At 43.0% G+C, this 23,285-nt stretch overlaps 1 protein-coding gene across 12 annotated transcripts in view; it reads left to right on the plus strand.

Annotated features, from left to right (window-relative positions):
* The first annotated feature begins 11,885 nt into the window (after window positions 1–11,885).
* The window catches only part of PKNOX2 (PBX/knotted 1 homeobox 2), a 3,737,380-nt gene continuing 3,725,980 nt past the window's right edge, over window positions 11,886–23,285 (plus strand). For all 12 annotated transcript variants that reach the window (XM_085646078.1, XM_085646083.1, XM_085646080.1 and 9 more), the window contains exon 1: window positions 11,886–11,968. The gene's annotated coding sequence lies outside the window, so the exon portion shown is untranslated. The remainder of the gene's footprint in view (window positions 11,969–23,285) is intronic.

Here is a 23,285-nt window from a genome sequence, read left to right on the forward strand (position 1 = left end):
AGGGCTATCCAATTGAGAGACATGGGTGGTAGGCCCATTTTCTGTAAGATCGTGAACATGTAAGTCCATTCGACAGAGTCGAAGGCCTTGGCTGCGTCTAACAGCACCGCCACAGCCTGCAACTCCGGATTAAGTTGATGTAGTAGGGCAAATATGGTGCACAGATTATGTGCATTGGAACGAGCTGGGATAAAGCCAGATTGGTCAGGCAGAACCATGGTAGGCATGAGTGGTTGTAGCCTAGTAGGAATAATCTTAGCCAATATTTTGACGTCCGTGTTGATTAACGATAGGGGTCTATATGATTCTGCTTCATCAGGATTTTTATCAGGCTTCAGCAGTGCTACTATGAGGGCTTCACACAGTGTTGGGGGGAGAATTTTATTGTTATAAGCTTCATCATACATCTGAAGCAGATGTGGGATCAATAAATCAGAGTAGGCTTTGTAAAATTCACCCGTGTATCCATCAGGACCAGGTGACTTACCATTGGGCAAAGACTTTATGGCTAGTGATGGAGCGGGTAGTACAAAATTTTGTATACCTCCCCCATTCTGCATGAAAATACTAATTGAATAATCTATTAATTATAATATTATTAAATGAGTTTGCATGTATATTAAACCAACAATACTAATGACCAAATTACACGTGGGATTGCATATTGCATGGCTAAATAACCTTTTGACTAAAATCCGTATGCATACTAACAGTAGTATATGTAGTAAATAGAATACTGCATGATATATGTTGCTTTTGTAATGTCTTGTAATGTTACCCAGGAGGAGGACCAAAAGGGTGAATATAATTGCTTTAAATGTCGCTATACGCTAGATAAATACAAGCACATAGAGGGATTAGTAAGGGGTTAACATTAGATTTATTATTTCTATGCATTAATTACTCTTTTGTGTTTGTTTCGCTTAAGTTGGCGTTTGGGCCTAAAGACCAAAATGGCCGCTGACGCTACATGACGAAGTGGCAACTGTCCCATGAGGTGCAGAGTGAAGTGCGCAGAAGCGACAAAGTCTTCCAGACCCCGTCGTGAACTGTGATCACCATGCACCCAAGCAAGGACACTGTGGGAAGAGGGCCAAGACTGAAAACAATTGATTTTACAGTAAAACCGGAACAGACTGACTTTTACATGCACTTGATTACCTCACCCCTCAAACTGTATTAAGGTCCCAAACCCTAGCATCGGATGATCTCAACCAGCCAATCAGGACTGCGCTAAATTATAAAATGTATCTTATTCGTTTCAATTTTATTATAAAAGTGCATAGTAGAATAGAGAGGGTTACTCCGTTATTTTTCCCGTTCCCCAACATCGACTACTATTTTATCAACGACGACTGCTGCGTTTTCCTGAATCCTAGAGGGTCCGGTTGCTGCCCGATTATTCGATGACTGCAAATTTTCCTTAGATCTACGGGCAATGATAGATGCTTGCACGTTTCTGGTCCTGGCCAATCTTTGAGACTGTAGCGTGCTGAGCAAAGAACTTTGAACTTTGGTTAGCTTTCGGACGACTGACTACAAATATGAGCCAATGAATTAGATGACTCCGAATAGCCAGATTAGGTAAATATGATGTTCTGCGATATATTTAAAATTTGATATAAGCTTTCCAAATGCGAATTTTATTCATCCAGAAATTTAGATAAGCAGATATTGATTAACAAGAAATGAGTTTGTGGTTTATTAAGAAAGGTAAGATCTAAATCTTGAATGTGTTTTAGCTGGTTCTAAATCACCATCAACCAATCCAACTAAATGGTCCATTGACCATGTGGTAGGAGTGCCTTGATGTTTAGGATTGAGATCTGTAGGTGGAAGGGGTATTGATGTACATTGGTGTAAAATAACTTTTCTTTCCCTATAGGTTATAAGGTGTTCCCCTCACATGTCGAGCGCTTGAACCGCTCATCCCTCCTGTTGTGTGCAGACCGGAGAATGATTAGTGTGAGTGTTGGTGTTATGGGCCCCACCAATGACTGCATGTGTGAATGAGTTAATGTGACGTTTGGTCTGCCGAAGGGAGGATACCGGTACGGGTTTTTTTTTCCCGTTACCAGGGTTTTTGCGCCCCATCACTAGCAAAACTTCTTCCTCCGTAATGGGTTGGGCCAAGTATTCACGGTGGGCGTCTGATAACCATACCAATGCTATATCTTCTAAATAGTGAATAATTTCAGGCATTGATACTGTGTGCTGTGTTTTGTAAAATTTGCTGTATGTGTCGGCAAACGTATTTAGGATGCCTTGAGTATCATAATGCATCATCCTCTATTTGCATAACGATGTGTTGTTTGTGCTCTGTGTGAATTTTTTGCGCTAGCATCCATCCGGGTCTGCCTCCCTCTCCCATCGTGCGTGCCTTGTGGGGTCGGGATGTGTATTTTATTTTGTCCTCAGCCAGTGTGTTGTAGTTACTAATCTCTTCCCGCAGATGGCTGAGAGTGAGTGCACTGTGATCGTTCTCATATTCTGTTTCTAGGAGTTTTATGCGATCCTCAGACTTCTTCAACTGTGTCCTAATATCTTTTAAGATGCCAGCATTTGTGCTTATACAAATGCCTCTGATATTGCCTTTAAAGGCTTCCCAGAGGAGTCCCACGCTATCAACTGAGTGTTTATTATTTGCAAAGTAGTCAATTATTGCCGAGTGAATTGCGTCTTTATAGACGGGGTCGAGGAGCGCAGTAGAGTTGAATCTCCATATAAATGGTGGGGGCATATATGTCGGGACCCGCAGGGTTAACAGCACAGGTTTATGGTCTGAAAGTGTTTTTGGGAGATGTGTTATGTCAGTGGTCCACGTGCAAGCCTGGTCTGTGAGAAGCCAATAATCAAGCCGGGACCAGCTTTTATGTACTGTCGATGAGTGTGTGCTTTCTAGTGTAGCTGGGTTCCTGGTTCGCCATATGTCATGCATATGGTGCTCCGTCATACCATTTAAGAGAACTGAGACCGCACGCTGATGATATTCTGATGTATTTTGCGACCTGTCTTGCGCAGAGTCTAATGCAACATTTAAGTCACCTCCCCATATTATCTCCATAGGTGGCAGGTCACTCAGTTACGTTAACGATACCGATTCTGGTGCCTCTAAGTACTCCTGTGATTATGACATATCGTCCCTGCGGGTCAACTAGCGTCTGATTTAAGAAGAAGTGGGTGCCCCTACGGATAAAGGTTGTCACTCCCCTCGCATATGACGAATAGGTAGCAGATTTTGCATGCTCAGCCCATCTAGTGCCTAGGGTAGTTGCTTTGTGTTTAAGTAAATGTGTTTCCTGCAGTAACGCCACATCTCTGTGGTGTCTATCGAGATACGCAAAGACATGCCTAATCTTCCTGTGGTTATTTAAGCCCCTGACATTCCAAGTTATAAATATCAGAGGTGTGTCCTTAGCCATAGGATTCTGGTTTCATATCTGCGATTGTGAGTAATAGATGTTGTGTTAGACTGCGGTTCATCTGCCTATTTGTAAACATGCTCACCGTGCTTGGAGGTGTCATATGTATGTGGATAAAGATAGTGACTGCCAGCAGGCATGCGATTACCACTGTACCTAAAATTTACCCAGACCCACCCCCCACCCACTTCACCATCCCAATCATGATAAAGACAATTCCCTTCAACGATAAAACAAATTCCCCACCCAAAACTCAATCAGTGAGTAACAACCAAAGAACAACATTTGTGGTATACACAGGGCGGGTGGCAGTCGCCAGCCAACAGCCCCAGTGATCGAGCAGCTGGGGGATCAAGTCCCGATCCTGTGACAGTAGATATACATAGCCTAAGTGTACCGTGACCTAGAGTATAATGTAATTACCAACATTTTAAATGCACAAACAGTGCCGTGTCCCGGCATGAGCACCCCAATAAAGTGTCGTACATCAAAACTTACAGGACTTCAGTTGTCTCTCAGCATCAAAATAGGGTATAGACACCCCCTCATAGGTGATGCGCAGGCAGATCAATATAGTCACATTCAGCAGTAAGATGTGGTACAACAGATGCAGTTGTTAGTCTATATCAGACGTGTGGTCTTGCTCAGCATGCACACTTCTCGGGGACTTGCGGCGGAGAACATGCAGATGTTTTTGTTGTAGGAACTTTAAAACTTCTTTGGGGTCATTACAGATTATGCTTTTCCCATCTTCTGGGATTTTCAAGCGGGCAGGGTATAGCATTTCATCCGAAATGTTATTCTTCCTCAGTTTCTTTTTGACATCGAGGAATTTCTTGCACCCTTCTTGCACTTGTGAGGTGAAGTCCGTCTATATTGAAATAGACATTCCATCATGTTGTAGCGTTCCCAGTTCACGGGCTTTCCGCGTCCCTGTCCCTATAGTTGAGTAGTTTGGCCGCTATAGGGTGGGGACGTGCCCCTTGCACCGGCCGCTGTGCAAGAGATCTATGTGCCCTCTCAACAATTAACACATCGGAGAATGTTTCTCTGCATAGGAGAGCAATTAATAAAGTCTCAATGTAGTGTTCCATGTTACCTGTCCATGTTGTCTCAGCCACTTCTATAAGGCGTAGGTTACAGCGACGAGATCTGACTTCCAAATCTTACGTCTTGGCTATTAGGGATTGCAGAGTTTTGTCAGATTTAGATTGTTTCAGTTCAAACTGCTGTTGAGCGTCTTCTGCATCCGATATTCGGCGTTCCACCATGTCGATACGTTCTGTATGTTTATCCAACGTCTCTGACATGCGGTCGACACGATACATCAGAGAGTCTATCTTGCCATCTATGTTGGACAATGTCGATTGTGTTGTAGTAAACATGGAGTGGAAATCCACCACCGTGTTTGACCCTGATGAAGATGCACTCATCTGGCTGTGTCCAGGTGTCTCATCGCCCGTCTCCACCACCTTACACTACTGTTCGAAGTGCAGTTTAGGCTGATTTCTATCTGGTTTCCCTATTGTGCGCCTCAATTGTGGGAGATTTGGTGGAGAGCAGTAGTTATTTGAGAGTGATACTTGGGGATACTGCGGTGTTATGCTCGATGAGGCCCCAGTCCTATGGGTTTGGAGTGTTCGCACAGAGACCCAGGTCGAGTTGCCCGACTAGTGCGGTGTCGCAGATGAAACCAGGGGGAGACCGGAGTGGAGCTCCCGCTCCAGGGCGTATGTATGGCCGATCGGTTAGGGGAATGTGCGTCCAGGCACTGTGCTGCAGATGCGTGTATTGTGTCAGTTTTGTCACAGGTGAGAGGTTTCTCCATGTGGGGCGGTTGAGGCAGTAGTCGAGCAGCGAGTATGAATGAGGTGCAGACTAGTTATAGGCCCACCATAGACATAGAGGAGCTGGCTCGCCACTTGTATCTCAGTCAGGCAACATCACATCACGGGCCGCCCTTATAGTCAGGAATTGTGCAAGTAGTTAAGAAGAATGCCTCACCTCACTCATGCAGTGCAAATTCAGCCCTTTGGATTGAAGCAGTCACGATGTGTTGCCCCACAGGTTATAGACCAGGCAGGGCCTTCCTCATGCAGCCCAGATATGTCTATGAAGTCGGGTAGGAGCGCCCGGTCTCTGTATAGCATGCCTCGGGGGGAGCCAGCAGCAGGTAAAATTCCTCGCCGCCGTCCGCTCGCGCCTCCCTACCGCGCCTCAACAAAGGGCCATTGGGTCCTTCCAATGCTTGGTGTTGACTTCGCAGCTGATATTGCCGCCACTCACCAGGTGCGTTGTCCACCTCCCGACAGACAATGCCGGCTCCCGGCGCCACCGGGTCGATGATTTGGCACTGCTTACATGTGCACTGTAGATGCCAGCTTCAGACGGCACCCCGATTCTCGCTGCAACAGCTCTCGTAGTCCGGCCAGATCGCGCTCATCAGCCCTGGGCCCACATCAGCGATGACGTGCTGCGGACTCTCGTTGTCCGCACGTCAGTGCAGGCGCGCTCTGGAGCTCCCGGCCTCGTCTCGGCTTAGAGGTGTCCGCAGTCGTTTAGGCGTGTCGTAGGCAGTGTATCCCTCTAATAAACATCTCATTTCACTTCGGGTGGTCACAGCAATGCAGTCTCTAGATTTTTGTGTGACAGGGTCACGTTTTGCACACAGGATTGTTGAAGGATCGGGACTCGACCTGGAGAGCTCGCCTACGGCGCGGCCATTTCCTTAGCGTGGCAAGCTTCGCCCCCGTGCTGCCTTAAATGTTGACCAGAGACTGCATTGTAGCTATCGACCAGAGGCTTATGGTATCGTGGAACAGATTAATGGGACTTTTAAAATGAGGATGGCAAAAGTGTGTTTGTCTCTGAAATGGCTGAATGCATTGCCAATGGTATTGATTAGTGTTCGTAGTACACCTGATAGGAGGACTGGCCTTTCACCCCACGAGATCCTGATGGGGAGGGCTATGTGGTTACCAGCAGTGCCATCTACAGCCTTGATAAACATTACAGATGATTTGATCCTTGACTATTTCAAAGGACTGGCTGATGTGGTCAGTTCTGTGTCTCACCAGGTGGAAACTGCAACTGCCCCGACCTCTAGGGACCTCTGCCATGATCTGTGCCTGGGTGATTAGGTGCTAGTTCGGAAGCATGTGAGGAAAAGTTGCCTCGATGCCCGCTGGAGAGGTCCTTACCAGGTAATTCTGGTGACAAATACAGAGGTGAAGTTCAGAGGCTGGCCAAACTGGAAACATGCCTCCCATACTCGCAGAGTTTCAGAACCCCTGGAAGAAACAGCCCCTCTCATCGAAGGAAATCCAGCTGTGGCAGCAAGGCCACTTGAGAGGGCAAGCCAAGCTGTGGGGGTTGCTGATGAAGCTGGTCCACCAGAACAAGCTGAGGAGGGTTACGCTACACAAGACCCAGGAATTGACTCTGAGAGAGAAGGTAACATTGCGAATGGTATAGAGTCAGATTCAGCTGAAGTAACTGGTGTGCAAGCTGGTCGGGGGCAGAGGAGAAAAGCTGACGCTATAGAAGAATCGTGGCCTGGGAGACAAGGAAGGCTGAATTTGAGACTAGTTCCTGAGAGAGATCTTGCTCTTGTGTCAGAGACTTCTGAATCCGAGCTGAGTCAAGTAGAGCAATTCAGGAGGGTCCAAGAAGGTCAAGGAGAGTAAGAGTTCCTTGTCAAAAATACACCGCCCCGGAGTGGACTTATCTGGTAACAGATGCAGGGAGTGGTGGGGACCGGAAGACTGAGGTCTTCACGAGTGATCAGCAGAATGCCCAAACAGAAAATCGAGGTGGGATTGATAGTTCCTGGGCTGGAAATAGAGAGAGTGTTGAAAATAACCGTCCAAAGACCTCCAGTATTGAGCAAAGTGCGGATTCTGATCCTTCAGGGATTGTCTTTTCCAACTTTTGGACATCAGCTACCAGCTACGGAGATCGTAGCTGTTCGTCATGAAATATTGCAGCGTGTGTTAATCTAAATTGGCTCTGAGCTTGTAAGAGACTGTGAATGAACTGTGAACTGTAAATAAATGTCTCAAAGAAGATAACCTAAGTCCAAGGAATTGTCTTTTCCAACTTTTGGACATCAGCCACCAGCTTAGGAGATCGTAGCAGTTCGTCATGAAATATTGCAGCGTGTGTTAATCTAAATTAGCTCTGAGCTTGTAAGAGACTGTGAATGAACTGTGAACTGTAAATAAATGTCTCAAAGAAGATAACCTAAGTCCAAGAGGTAGGCGAATACATTTAGGGTTTTTCCTGTAGAAGAAGAAAGAGAGCTAGGGAAATCTCTTTGGACTTTGTAAATAAGGTCAGAGGAACTGAATTATGAACGAATTTCCAGAACTTCAATGAACTGTGTTTGGACTGCTTGAGCAGCAACTTGAGGTGGAAAGAAGAGCCTTTTGTGTATCCTCTCACTGAGCTGAACCGACAAGTTGAAGATGGAGACTGGAAGTTCAAACCGTAGGTCTGTGTGATATGTACATTTATTGTAGGAGTGATAGTAGCAATAGTAGTAGTTGTTGTTGTATCTGTAATCATTTCACATGAGGCAGAAGTTGGGGAAGTGGGAGCTGAAGGGACGTCCACACCTGCTACTTTTAGCACAAAAGAGTGTATCGTAGAGCTGAAAAAGCTATGCTAGATCAAACTAGTCGTATGTTGCATGTAGATTTGTCTAGAGGCGATTACATGCTTAATGAATATGCGAAGCTGCTATATGAATATGTGAATACGATGGATGTGAGAGACTGTTATGTGTGTATGCAGTTGCCTGCGTCTGTGGAGGAAGGTATTCGATATCGTCATCTTCCTTTGACGTATGGTATTACTTGTAGTTTGTTGATTAGTATGTTTTATGACAAGGGTCACTATGAATATTACTTTTCTAACTTTGATGTAGTGCTTTCAGAAGTCCCAGCTTATAAGCATTTGAACAAGTATGATTATTATAAACAGGAAGATAGAATAGGGAAGTATTTTATACCTATTGTAACCCTAGATAAAGCTTAGGCACACCGACACAACTTAACATGTTCACTAACAGATGTAGAAAAGAAGAAGTTTATAGACCAAGTAGTAGATAGACATAGACAACTAATAGGGAATTGTTACAATAAGGGGGAATTGTTACAATAAGGGAGGTATGGTTGAGTGGAACAAGGAGGAGTTAGCTCATAAGGAGTAGTGGTCCAATTGCGTTAGATTTTGAGCAGAGATGGAAGTTATGCGTGCGACAAGTTCAGACCTACTATGATAAGGTATTTGTGGGAGAGAGTATATGTGATCATACTTTCACCATTGAGGCCTCAGCAAAGATATTTTTGCAAGATGCAATACAGGTGGTGCCAAATGTGTACTTTGTCTGTGGGAAAAATGCCTATTTGCGAATGGCATTGAATTGGTATGATACGTGCTATGTGGCAGTAGTGTTTCCCAAGATGTATCATGTGGAGGATTTGGACCATTTGGAAGGTGGACTACATCATAGAAGGAAGTGAGGTGCGAGTGCAGGAGAGATTGTAGGAGATGTTTTTGGGGCATTGATACCAGGTTTGGGAGTGGTGTTGAATGATGTCAAGATTAGAAAGTTGTCGACCATTGTGGACAAGTTGTCAGCAAATACAGCTCAGTCGTTGTTGCTTGTAGATGGAGAGATGGTGTCGATAAGGGCTATGGTGATACAGAACCGTCTTGCTCTAGATGTTTTACTGCCAAAGGAGGGTGGAGCCTGTAAAATGCTGAAGGTCCAACAGTGGTGCACTTATATACCTGACAACAGCAAGGATTTGAAGAGATATATAAGCAACATTACTGAGATACATCACGAAGTGCGTGACCTAGCCACAGAAGGAATTTGGGACAAGGTGGGAAAAGGATTTGATAAAGTAGGGAGTTGGTTTGCGTCCCTAGGAGAGGGAATTCTTGGCTATATCTTGAAACCTATCATTATAGTGGTGGTTTGTGTGATTTTGCTGTGGGGATTGATGAGGATTTATAAGTGGCATAGGGCGGATAGAGTTGAAAGATCTCTTAGAGAGCAAGAGCGAAGGATGGAAAGACTGCAGGACAGTCATTATGAAAATATTAAGAGCCTAGAGAAGTTCCGACAGGAAAGAATGGCTACAAGCTGTGTTTACGTCGGTTCTTTCTCCACGGAGCGTGATTTATTGTGATGACACTAGTCATCAGAGGGGGGAACTGATGGAGCGCGATGGTGCTCTAAAATTGTTGGTGTGCATCATAATCACGGATAGTCCGCACCGGCATATATATTCTTGTGTTGCATTAATCTTGGTTGGTAAACTCGCATGGTAATAAAAAATTGTGCAAGTGAAGTAATAGAAAAGTATTTTGTGTTACACAAAGAGAAATGAAATGCTGTCTAGATTGAAATTGTATCCTTTGGTATGTTGCAGTTGCCTAATGAAAAAGCATATGTGTAGTAAAATGCATTTCTGATTTAAATGTGCACCAAGATGAAGATTGCACGAAGAAATAATGAGATATGCTTAAAGTGTAATAATTGTAGATGTTTGTAGCACAAAGCATTATTAATTTGAGTGCATAATTTGATGTGTACAGGACTAAACGAAACGTTCACGTTGTGATATGAAAGGCCTATTTGTTTATTCTTACGTTGACCAAAATTGTGTAGGCTGAAAATGTAATTTCCCTGATAGGCTCTCGCATTTAGATGTAGTCAGCGAATTTCACGTGAATGCAAGGATGTTCTGTTCTCACGTTTCAGTTGCAGGTGGAAGAAGCTGCATTTGTTAGTTAGGACTAACGCCTTTTGTTTTAGGAGTTAGGCATGGAGGAGGAGTGAAACAATGTTAACACAAAATCGATAATTGGGAGCTGGTGTTCCTTCTCGCTGAGGAAGCCTGGGAACCAAGGTCAAAGGGATACACATGGAGAAGACAGTGGAAAACTACCTAGGAGAGGTGTCCGTTAGCATGAGGTGATCTGTCGGCGTGCTTTACATTTTTGCATTGTGTATCAGGGAAAGTGCCCCGAGGGAAAGGGGAAGAAGGAGACAGGATGAGTTAGGAGAAGGGGTTAGAAGGTTGATCTGGGAAGAGTATCTTAGAACAAACTCTCTTTCTTAGTCATCTGACTTATATTGTGAATGTGCTTCTTAGGAAGTCTTCACAAGCTGACACCTTTTACTGACTTTGCCTGGGAAATGCTAAGTAGGGATGTCACCTTAGAGATACTGTAGGGACAGTCTAATGCTTTTCACTTTTCAGCCACAGATGAAGTCTTCCTTAAATGTTGGGGCAGTCCTTGCTTGTGTTTTATTTTTAGAGTTGTTTATTCTCTTCATGATCCATCAGAGCAGACTCATCCGTAGGTTCGGCTTTGTATTAGTTCCTGTGTATTTTTACAACCTCGTCTTGAGGTGCTTGTATATCCAGTTGTTTTTGGCTTTGTAATAAACCCCCCTAAACTGAACTTCTCAGCAGGTAAAAAGAGACATCGACCTGAGGCTCCTTGTTAAAATTTCTGTAGGGGAACCGAGCCTTTTCACAGGGAACACCGACACCTGCATTCAACCTTGCCTGTTTTTACTGAGTACGTTCAGGGACAATTCTTCATTTATTTTTCCTTTGGTTCCCCTCCTATCCCCCTCACACCGGTTTTTGCTTTGACTCTGTTGGGCAGTACTGGCGGATAGATGACGTTGGTACCTTTTATTCTGCTGCCTGCATATCGTTCCTGCTGAAACACAGGTGCGATTTAACAATGGCACGATTTAATTAAATTACAGTACATGCTCAAACCAAATACTGACTTCATAGTGATCTCTTTCATAATGCTAAGAACAATATGTTCTGCAATCCGATCTGTGTCTATTTATGACTATTGTTCTCATATCTGTCACATAAAGGGTGACCTCCAGAACATTGGTTCGCATGTCTCTTGTGCAAGTTATGGACCGGTGTCCAAAGAATAACTTGCAAATATCAAGTGTTTTTTTCTGGTTTAATTTACAATCATGACTCTACTTTAACTGTGATTTTGTTCAGCTAATTTTTAATATTTTTTAAACATAGATTAACATGTTATAACCAAAGCTAAGCATCACTTCCAGTTACACTTTTCCCCGCAGCAAATATATGTGTGTTTATGTACACACACACACAAAGGCTCACTCCACATCATAGGTTATTGGTGGCGCCATCAGTTTTATCTGATGCCCCTTGGTGTAGCCTCCTTAAAAACATTTTGAGAGATGCCACTGAGGTTGTGTTGAATAAATACCCGACATCATTGTAATCTTCTTTACAAGTGAAGGTTGCATGAGTGGCTCTATTTTGTGCAAACTTTGTTACTTGTATTGTTTTTGGAAATATGAAGTTCACTGTTTGGAGCTGGGTGCAGTTGTGGCGTTTGTCCACCAGAGGACGCTCCAAGGAATGGAAGCGGGCGGAGCCATCTGCTACGTCACTTGCTGCGCTGGGAAGTATAGGCTGTTCCGTCACGGCAGTGTCAGTCTGATGAAGATTGGCACCCAGGTAAGCTGTCATTCATTGTGCATGTCAGACCGGCTCCTCTGGGCTGTGCCTGCGCTGCCTCCTTCCTCCTGCGTGTGTGCGTGTGTAAGTGCATCCCAGAGCAGTGCTCGCGCAGTCAATGGCAGGGAGGGAGAGAGCAACTGCAAGCAGCCCGCTGCAGCCAGTACAGGAGCCTTCCGAGCAACCTCAACAGTAGCTTCAGTGCTGCCTCAGTGCAGCAGCACGGGCAGCCACAGTGCAGCAGCCTTTCCGCTGCCGGAATGACCCCCTCACAACCCGGAACGCAAACGCATCAACAACCTCAAAAGATATATGCAGTTTGCGATTTATTTCCAGTTTGTTACGATATATTTGGAAGGGGATAAAACATAACCAATCCACCTTTTTCAAGGTGGGATTTCCTAGCGCTTAAAACGGTTCCAAAATTATATGTTTATATTTTTTCATGCCCCTGACCTCGCGACGCTTTTTCTGAGAGGAAATTCCTAAAAATTGTTAATTGTCTGGGTTTATAACGGCGGCGTGGGAGACTTTTGTTGAGGTTTTTTCTATTTTAAAAAGCTTTATATTTTGCTTTCCATTTGTGAGATTTCTGCCGGTTATTTGGCTTTTGTTCATTTTCACGGACCCGCTTTGGAAACACGCTTTGTTTGGCCAGCAGCTGCCGCTTCATATCATTTTTCGAAGTACTATTTAATCAACTCCTGCGAAACAAAATGTGAGAATGCGTGGGGTTCTGAGTGGAACAATCGGCGCGTGTTTTGTGGGAAGGGATGTGGAGTGCGTTCTTTGTATTGCTTAGTGTCGCGGGTAGGAAGGTCTTTTGTTTCGGAAACTGTCTTGTTTTAACAACTATCGCCTAATTAATGAGCATTGTGTTTTTTGAATAAGTATTCTCATTTCTGGTTGCTTTATAGGTTATTTGAATGCCTTTTTTTATTTGTATTTTTTGTCAACTTTATACATCAATGTTTCTGGTCCCCCTCATTTGCATTTGTGCACGTCGGTGCGTGTGTAATAGATGCCAAGATCTGGTAGCGTGGAAGACGGAACGTTTTAAACGGATGTGTTGACACTTATGATGTGTGTGCATATTTGCGTAATATATGCTATGCGTATGTGGTGTAAAATATGAACTGTGAAGGGGCTATGAATGAGACATGTAACTTTCCGTATATCTCCTGGAAGCGACAGCTTTATGTTTATATTGTCTGGAAATACTGCCTTTTAAAGTTGCAAGTACATTTTCACTTTTGCGTTATGAGAACCCAGGACTGAGTTCCGGCGTGCACAGGATATGGTCCGGAGCACTAGTTGGAAGTATTTGAGAGGTTTTATGTTTAATCCCATGGTTGCGCCATAACATGTGTCATGCTTGGGGGATAACATGTGACATTTGTTGTCTTTGGGAATCTGAATGATCATTTCTGGTGATGGAATAGGTCATGTTAGAGGATTGGAAATGTAATTTTTGGCTACTTGGTGAGGGAATGGCTGCGTCTTGTTTGGTGATGGTTAGGAAAGGCTGGTAGGGGTTGTGACACTTGATTTCGGGAGGTGTTATAAGTCACAATTGATGTTAACATGACCATGTTCGGGAACTGGATGTATAACTGTGGAAATAAAATGCTATCTGAATAGGCAGAATGTGCGTTTCGTGTTTAGAGATGCCTCAATACACGCATGGTTCATGATTGCACGGACTTCTTTCAGGCCGTGGAGAGTAATACTGGAGAATCGATTGAGTCACGCTTTTTTAAAATGTACATGTTGCTTTTTAAACCATTTTGCCAAAGCTCACACTATACTTACTACTTTTTTTAAAATTACAATACAACAGTAAAGTGTTTGGCAACAGATGTAAGGACTTTAGGGCCAGGTGGCTGGTACCTGGATTTAACTCAACATTGGATAAGGCTATCTTTGATAACTATTTAATATAACAGCGAGGAGTTAACATTTTGGCAAGTAGTAACAAAACAAAAAAAACGCATCCTTAATTAGTTATTTCTACATCTGAGAAGCTGCAGAAGTTCGCGCTGGTGGTTTTGTTTGGATGGATTAACGTTGGTTTCTGTGTGGTTGGTTTAGTTTTTTAGCTACAACTGCGTTTCCTCTCCCAAGTAAAACCCATAAGGCAGTGTGTGATTTAGTACCCCGACGGCCTCTTCCCTTTGACGCTGCCTTTTTCAGGCCCTTTCTCCGCAGACTGACACACTTCACCCAGCCTCATTGGCATTCTCCAGGAGGTTTTGGGGTGGTCTCAGATTTAAATCAGGCTATTAAATGAAGGAGGCTCCATGTGTGATCCGGGCGGGGTCTTGGGTACACATGGAACGGGGAACAGAACAGGGCATTTATTGTCCGCCCGGCGGAGCGGATTGCCGAGCTCCTCTGTCTTGTTTGTTTTCTTATTTTTACTGCCATTGACAGGACTTTAGAAGCATCAGTGGCATTGTTGGGCATTCATCTGCTCTGCAGACACCCTGCAGCGCTATTGGCTCTTTACAGGGACTCCTGGTGCCTGCAAAACATTATTTTATTCACAAAATAAGTAGAAATGGAATGCCCGTTTCCCTAATATCTTAATAGCCTTCCGCGCGCGTGTTTCGCTGGAAAAGCCAGCCTGATGTAAGTATCCTCTCCCCTAAAAACCGTCACAAACCGGTCCCAGTTACATTTAGGGGGCTCAATCAATACAAGTTTGTGTAAGGGGTGCGATGGACAAGGGGCGCTCATGTAATGACTATCCCGATATAGCGTAGTCTATCACCGTGTAATATGCATTTGAAAAGAGGAAAGTAGAATAGGAACGGGGCTAGGAGCTGTTTATGGCATTTTTGTCAATTAGCAAAGCGTTGCCCATGGTGAATACACAGCTTGGGCCTGGTACAAACGCAACGGTCCCAACATTTACTGATTACATGTGTAACCTGATCAATGCACGCATCTTGGCCTGGTACACACGGTGTCTGCTCACTGCAGAGCACAGTACTTGCACAACCTAAACTTTCTGCACACACATTTCCCATTCATGCACACACACGAGTGCATCCTGGGCACTGCATGCATGCAGGTTGATAGCTACATACACACTCTGCCCTGGGCACCCACAGAGCGTGCCCCAGTGGGTTAGCCTCTGCATCAAAGCCCGCTGTATGTGTTGGACAGCTTGGCCCAGCACACAAACACTTAGCACCTGTCCAGTGTGGGCATGCAGACTTGCCCGTGCACAAACACAGCAGCCTGGTCACCGTGCACTCACACACAGCTGTGCCCCTGAACCTTGGCACCTGTTAGCATACTGTCTGGTGTCTGCATAAACGCCCCTGAAAACCAACACACATAGCCAAGCCCCACACAGCCTGCTTTCTGCACATACCGCCTGGATCAGATGTAATGGCTGTATCTGACGGTTCTTTTTTGTAATCTAGGTTTCTTGCTGCTTTATTATGTTTCCTGATCTCTAACTCTTTTAATTAAAATCCATGTAAAACCACAAGATAAGCAATGTGGCCCTAAATTATTATTTTTAAAGGGTCGGTGTATTGTGCTATCTTATTTTCAAATTCATATACCTGAATGTGATTTACACCTTTAATAAAAACGTTTAAAATAATTTTGATGCCCTCCTCAAATTGCGTGTGTGTTCTGACTAGGCGTGGGCCGTTTTCATTCACCTTTAGTCTTGGGTCTGTTTGACTGCTACTGAATGTCAGATAAAAAAAATTGTATTTCAATCACATAACGAACATTGTTCTCTTTTAAATCAACATTCGAGAAATAGCTTGGGAAACTACATGTTGGCCTGCCTGATTTTTAATGGTTTGGTTATTTAAACACTATATAGGAGTGTTGGCCATTTCCCCCGTAAAAGGTTTGGTTTTTTTGGGAGGGGGGGGGGGGGGGGGAAGGGGGGGGGGGGAGGTTAATGCATTTCTTCTAGTAACTAAACATGTTCTTAAAACTGCGTGCTGTTTTTAGTTTTTGACTAAAAGTAAAGTTGCTTTATTTTGCCAAATTATAGATGAAATGCCAACTATTTCTCTTTGAATTAATGTTGAATTAGTGTGTGTGTGTGTGTATATATATTTAGTTATACTCTTACGCGCGCACATACACATGCAGAAACACGTTTAGAATATTTAGAGCGTAAAGAATATGTATTTCTGCAAAACACAGTATTGCTGTGGCTCAAATTCTAAAACTATTGAAGTTTTGCTGATTAACATTTTTTTGCGAGAGGCTGAGCATACTATTTTCCATACAAAGTTTTTGACATGGCCTGCATACACATTACACAGCTTTCTGGCATTTTACAGACTGCCCCTTTTAAAGAGTTGAGCTAGTCATTTGAATTGGCAATAAAATGACCCTGACTGTTCAACTTGGTCTTGAAGGTGTGCAATGCCCTCACTCCATTCCTGAGAGCTCAGACAAGCTACCTCCTCTGCAGAAAGCTGTTTAAAACTGAACTAATGAACAATTCTTTAAAAAAACTTGAACAGGGAGACACGGCGAACCCACACTGTTAGGTAGCGCTTTCACTGCGAACAACTAGCGGCATATCTTTGAAACTAACCCTTTACAATCTGTTCTCCACACCGCCCTCACTCTTCATTTCCTTCTGCCAAAAGACAATCTTGAAGAATAAAACTTTATCCAAGGAGCAACACTCACAAGTCACTTTGTAACTTTTTGTTCTTTACTAACAGTACCACTGCTTATAAAAATCGCTCTGAAGCAGCAGTAAGAGGATGTGATGGGCATAGTGGAAACACCAGAAATGTAAACCAGTCTGCATGCTCACTCAGTTCTCTTTAACCATATGTTCATTATTTATAGTTAATTAAGCTCATCCTCTCTAGAGTTTCTTAGCCCATGCGGTGATGCACCACATTTCTGGGGCCCACAGTAGTACTAGCGCACACAACTGGTTAACACTGTGATGGTTCCTGCTTCAATATTATCATATAACCTGTTCGGATAAGTGTTCTACTTTGTGCCAAAGATGCTTGGGGCTGTATCACCTAAAGTGAGCACTGGGAGGGCTAAGGTAAGATAAAGTATTTGCCACAGTTTTGGTCCGACTGATGTCTTAAGAAGTTGAACAGCTGGAGAAGTGCTAGTTTGCCACCTTAAACAGTGGCAAAGGGCTGCGGGTTACAGGAACGTTCGAGGCATGTACTGCTTTTCACTGGGATTGTAGCCATCTCTGCAGTAAACAACATAATACAATAACATATACAAAATGGTTTAACGATACAATTAAAAACCTAACTAGGGTAAATCACAGCTAAATAGGACCCATCTCGACGTTCTCAACTTAGCAAAGCAACAGCACAGTGCAATAATGAAGCTCAAAAACACACCAGCACAAAACAGAACACATCCTCACCACAACAGATATGCACCAAAATTCTTCCCATACATTACCACCTTCTGAATCTAGTTTTTATAACCCAATAGTGAAAGATGTTTGGCGCAAGCCCTGCTGTAGCTTGCCACCAAAGACGGGAAAAAGCCATGGCCACGTATGTTTAGTTATCCGTCCCTTGGTCTAAAATCCATACCAGAGTTCTTCACCTGTCTGTATATTAAGTCAAAAAGTACGTATATTAAGACTAAAAGTAAATGAAAGCGCTGCTTTTTGTATAACCGTGGTGTGAGGCAGTTGTTTATTGTAAAGGAAGCACTATTTCTTTCGTGACACCACACAGAATGTGTTCCTATGCTGACTAGAGAGACCGCTTTATCAGACACGGGGATTCAGAGTGGAAAGATACCGCGGACATTTCTTCCCAAAAACTCCTTAAGGGTGCCTCATGCATAATTCATGTGGATGACTGGCGATGAAGGAAAGGCCTCTAATGTGATACCCCGCAAAAATATTCTTTGCAATGAATGAAGCTTTTTTTTTCTCTCGGCCAGGACAAGAAGGCAGCTGGGCAAACATGATTCGCATATGGTCCTTGAAACATATTTATGGACCTTGTTCATCGGTGCTGATGTTAATTGGCCACTGGTGAATTGTTATATTTTCTGTTCAAAGTTTTACCATATAATGATTTCTTTGGCACTACGTTTTAATTTGTGAAAGCATAACACCAATATGACACGTTTATTTTAATTTAATTGTACAAATCAATTTCATTTTTAACACTTTTGTAAAGCTGTCTTGACAGAACAATAACAAATGCCACAGCGATGAGGTGATAAACCTGCCATCAAAAATCAGCAGTGTTAAAATTGTCCTGGTACTGTTGGAAAAAGTCTGAGCAACCCGGGACGTGGGGGCTGGAGGGGATATGGAAATAGAAGAGGAAGTAGATGGATCATAGTGGTGATGGGAGTGTATTCCAAAGGATTCGCACAAGAAAGGAGAGCAAGCAGAAGCTGGAAAGGATACACAGTTTTCAATACCTCACTCCCCAGCAGAGATAATTCCTCAAGCCTTCAAACATGCAATCATCACACCCAACCTACCCAATGAAACCCACTGTAGACCCCGATAATGTGTATAATAACAGACACGTCTGTCCTTTCCTGTGTTGCAAAGATGATGAAGCGTTTTGTCACAAGTACACTGTACCCGTACTGCTCGACTTCTATACTCCCATCTTGAGTTAGATGGCCTCTTCAGTGACTTTGAATCCGAATTCAGATCCCATCGGTCCCAGGGACCACTCTGCGAAAATCTGGGGAGAGCTACTCAACTCTCGAGACAATGGCAACCCTTGATCCTTATGAGGCTTCTTAGATGCTTTCAATACCATTGACCAGTGGTTCCCAAACTTTTTCAACCCGGGGCTTCCTTGACCCATTGGCCATTGCCCGTGGCTCCCCACTGTTATTTTTTTGGGGGTGGGGTTGTAAGCCCGGCCTCTGGAATAATTGCATTTTTCTCCCTGAAAATTATTGGGATGAAGCAGATGAAGGTATTATAATCATATACACAGGGTGTTTCATGTTACTAAGGCAGTGCCTCCAATAAAATATTCCTAGTTACACTTCTTTGCCCATGCATTTTTTAGAGCACCCTTTCAATTTTTTTTAATCCTACTTGCAGTGCTAGATCGCATCCCTATGCATGTAGACCCCTTTGCCATAGTGTTTCTGCTCTTGAAGAATATTTGCATGCAGTTCCATTTCTACCCATGTCATACGTGCCAGCACACCTGTCTCAGCAGGGTGACTCACGATTTTGTAAACCACATACAGCTTTATTTTTGCTGCCTCCTCCCTAAAATTGTCTCAAAGTTAATGCAAGTAAAATAAATTCCTCAGATGTTTTTTTTAAACGTCCCTCTTTGCAAGTACCTATGATTCAAGTACAAATGTCAATACTTAATAATACTTAGTGTGTATAATAGACAGGACAACTGTACTTTCCTGATAACTTGCATTGGTGTAAAATGCATTTGGAAAAAAAGCCAAACTATTCACAAGTCTAACAAAACAAATCGGGCATCTTCCGCTTACTTAGAGAGTGTTGGATTGTGGGGATCCAGTGAAATACGGAAGTCATCTCCCTCGACATGCCATCAGTTAGGCACTAGGTTTACAGCTTTAGGCATGTCACTTACAAACCATTAACATCATGAGTTTGTCTAATTAGTTTAACTGAAGCCAACAGACCATCCAACATTAAATGCATAAAAGTGCTTGGTACGCAGCTGCCCTGAGTAGGTTTGGTGGCTCCCCAGGGAGCCACGGCGCACAGTTTGAGAACAACTGCCATTGACCTTGAGGCACTAATTAAAAGATTATCTACTTTCCTATAAAACTGTACCCATCAAGTCAATTTGGGTTGATTCCTCTATAGAATTGATGCCTTCTAATTTGGTATACTTCAGGTCTCGTCCCTGTCACCATCACTGTTCCAACACTTATGTGGCTTCCTATTACTGAGCTAAGGCTCGCACAGGATTGGATATCACTTGTATGCAGACACACAGTTCCACCTCAAGCTTGTAGATGAGCCTGGCACTTTCTCAGCTTGTGCCATAGCCTGTTACAGAGCCAACCATAGATGCAGAATAATTGGCTGTGCCTAAATGACAAAAAAACTCCTGCTTCTTCAACCCTCCAGTCCAGACCCCATTTGCTTAACATTGGCATGAGCGACTAGATGCTCCTCCACTCCAAAGATAAAGAACGCACTATGGGAGTGCTCTTTGTCAGCCACCTTTCATGTACCCGTAGAATAAACACAGTCTCCAGCTCTAAAACCATTTCCATCTACTAAAAGAGGCCCTGCTGCTCTTCCACTGCTCTCAGAAAATCTCTCTAAACCTTCATGTAGTTATGTCATACAGGAATTAATACAGCATTCTATACACTACCCTCCCTAGTATATCTCTCTTGAAACTTCAGATAGTTCAAAACTATGCATCTTTTTTATTGTTTTCTTTGAAATTACACAGTCTCATCACAGTGGCCTTAAAATCCTTACATTGGCTGCCAGTGAAAAGAAAGAACGTCGTTCACGTAACTTTGCTTGCTACACCAGGTGCTCCATGACTGCTCATCCAACTATTTTGCTCATCTCTTTGTCCTTTACCAATTGACCTGAAACATGGGGTTTGCTTGGGTTGCTTATTGCCAACCCGACCGTTTAGATGTAAGTGATATGCCCCTTGATGTCTCTATGCCCAGCACTCTTTTGTCTGGAATCCCTTGCCTCACAATTGAGACAGGAAACTGACTACCTTAAAATGGTTATTAAAGATTCACCGCCTAAACATAAAGTTTGGCTTATCCTATCCTTCATTTGGATTCCTTAGTCCTGCAGTCAGATGTCTAAGTCCACATTCTGTTTTCTCAGAATGTTTGTTGTTCTTAAAGCCTTTGTCATCATGTTGGAGATGTATCAGATGGTAGGTATGTAAGCAATGTCCATCCTGCAAGATGATCAACTGGTTCTCCTTCACCAGGGTTCATGAATTACACAGTATTACAACTCACCATTCTCTCTTAAATGTTTCTGTGTCTCATAGCGCTCTGAGGCCAGGGCGTGGTGGTTAGTAGCACAGAAAACAAAAAAAAACAAAAAAAGTTTGTTAGTAGCACAGAAAACAATAAAAAACAAAAAAAATTTGTTGGGTTGGTGAGACCATATATTGATTTACAGGTATTGCAAGCAGGTGCAAATCTGTTTAATGAATGTAGCAGGTTTGAAGGCAGTTAGAAGAAAAAAAGGCAATATTTTAAGAACGCAGCCCAATAGAAAGATAAAACTAGCTGTGCAAGACAAGATACAGGTAACAAATGGCAGTTGTGAAAAGCAAGAAAAGGCCAGCTGTACAGTAGGAAGCATGTAAAAACACATTTAGGGTATGCATTTGTGAGGTAGAGAGGAGTCAAAAATGACATTGAGGTTAAATATATATTCAGGTAGTGGACGGTTGAGGGAGTTAAAAATAAATCCTATGGTAGGGTGGTAAATGTGAACGCAATAGGGGCGGGTGGGCGTAAGCATCCTATTTTTGAGGTGAAAGTTGAACAATTAAACATTAGAATGAGTCTGTGATTTAAAATTGAAGGAAATGTGACAGACTAAATGAAGAGCAAGTTAAACAAATGTTTGCAAACATAAATTTGCTAAATGAATTTTCTTAGGTAAAAGCCTGATATAAATCCAATTGAAATTACTTTTTTTTTTATCAGATTATTGGCTTTTAATTCTTTGTTACTCCCAAATTTTCTTGAAACACTGCCTTCAATACTTGTCTCCATGTAAGCTAGTATTTGTAATGTACGTTTTTGCTTTTAAGTTTTTGTTCATTTTAATGTGATGACTAAAAGTAACTTGTTGAATTAAGTAGGTTCCATTTTTTTTTAATTGCTGTCAGTTTGTCTGTATTGTTCTAACTGCCCTTGTTACAAGGTAGAGTCGAATGATATTACTGATGCAATGAGAGCAGCATTCACATTTACACTCATGAAGTTCTTAATTCCTTTCAATGTATTACATTTATATGCTATCCCACTGCTTTATTTACTGTAGTTCGAATGGCTTGCACACTGTGTCTGCTGCTTCTTTCAGTAGGGCAAGTAAAAAAAGAAACAGTTCGAAGAAAAAAATACTGTTTAAAGTTATTGAGTGCAGATTTCTATATATCGTTACACAAGATATGTTGTCTGTTCACTGTTGAGGGTGGGCCAAATTGTGGTGATTTTTTTTTTATCCCCACCTTTTAATACGTACATGGCATGTGAGAATTACAAGTATTATGTGATGTTTTCCTGGATGATCGTCTGCTTGACATCCTTATGCTAGATATGCCCTCACATATAAAATGCATGCAGGACATCACCTCCCTCTCTTGTCCATACAGGTTCTGAAGTTTAGAGCAGCAAATGTGGCTGCAGCGAACCTCCAGTTTCATAGTTCCCGCAGGACATGTTGCCTTACTAAGCGAAAACTGCATGACCATCTTAAATGCAAGAGAAAGAGAAAAAATGCGAAATAGGTGAAACCCAGTACCATTTACGCAAGATTATAGTTGCATAAAAAAATATACACATACCCAATTCAAGGTGCAGGAAGAGCAGGGGATACAGTTAACGTGCACTAATTGGATACAAACATTTTTGGGTGCTGATTCTTCTCTAATAGCATTATTTGTCAGTCATTTTCTACTAAAAACTTTTGTGACATTTCTTACTTTTAAAATAAACAGTTTTTTTTATTTCTACTTTGCAATTTACAAGTGATTCGTGAAGTCTTGGAAATTAAACTTTACCAAGTATGTATAATGTAAACTGTTCATTCCTATATTTTGTAAATGCCTGCATCACACAATCGTAGACAGACACAGAAAACACGATCTCTTTTTCAGTTGGCAGCAGCTCATTGCAAAGTAGCTGTCTCAGTGTTTAGTGGTGGCTGGCACTTATCGGGGGTGGGAGGGCGGGAGGTGAGGGGGTAAAGAGGAAAAAAAAAATAAACCTCCTCGCTGCGTCTCTTCACCGTCGTCTCTCCCGGCACAGGAACAGAGCACCTAGGAAGCACTCTGGCTCCCTTAAGCCAATCACAGTGCTGCGATGCAGTGTTGTGATTGGTCTGAGCGCTGCGGTTCGGCGCTCAGGCAGCGTTGGGAGACTGGGCATGTTCTCCACCTGGGCTGTAACGAGCCTGGGTGGAGAACATTCAAAGTGTGCATGACTGTTTGGCCAGCCCTAGATGGCCGGCTGAACATTCATGCGCACTTACATCGTGTCACAACTCCTCCCCCTGCTCTGAGAGCAGAACAGCCTCGCCGGCAAAGCTGTCACAGCAGCAACAAATAAAATGATAGTAACAAGTTTTTTT

This window comes from Triturus cristatus, chromosome 3_1, assembly GCF_964204655.1.
Source record: "Triturus cristatus chromosome 3_1, aTriCri1.1, whole genome shotgun sequence".
In the NCBI taxonomy this organism is placed as follows: Eukaryota; Metazoa; Chordata; class Amphibia; order Caudata; family Salamandridae; genus Triturus; species Triturus cristatus.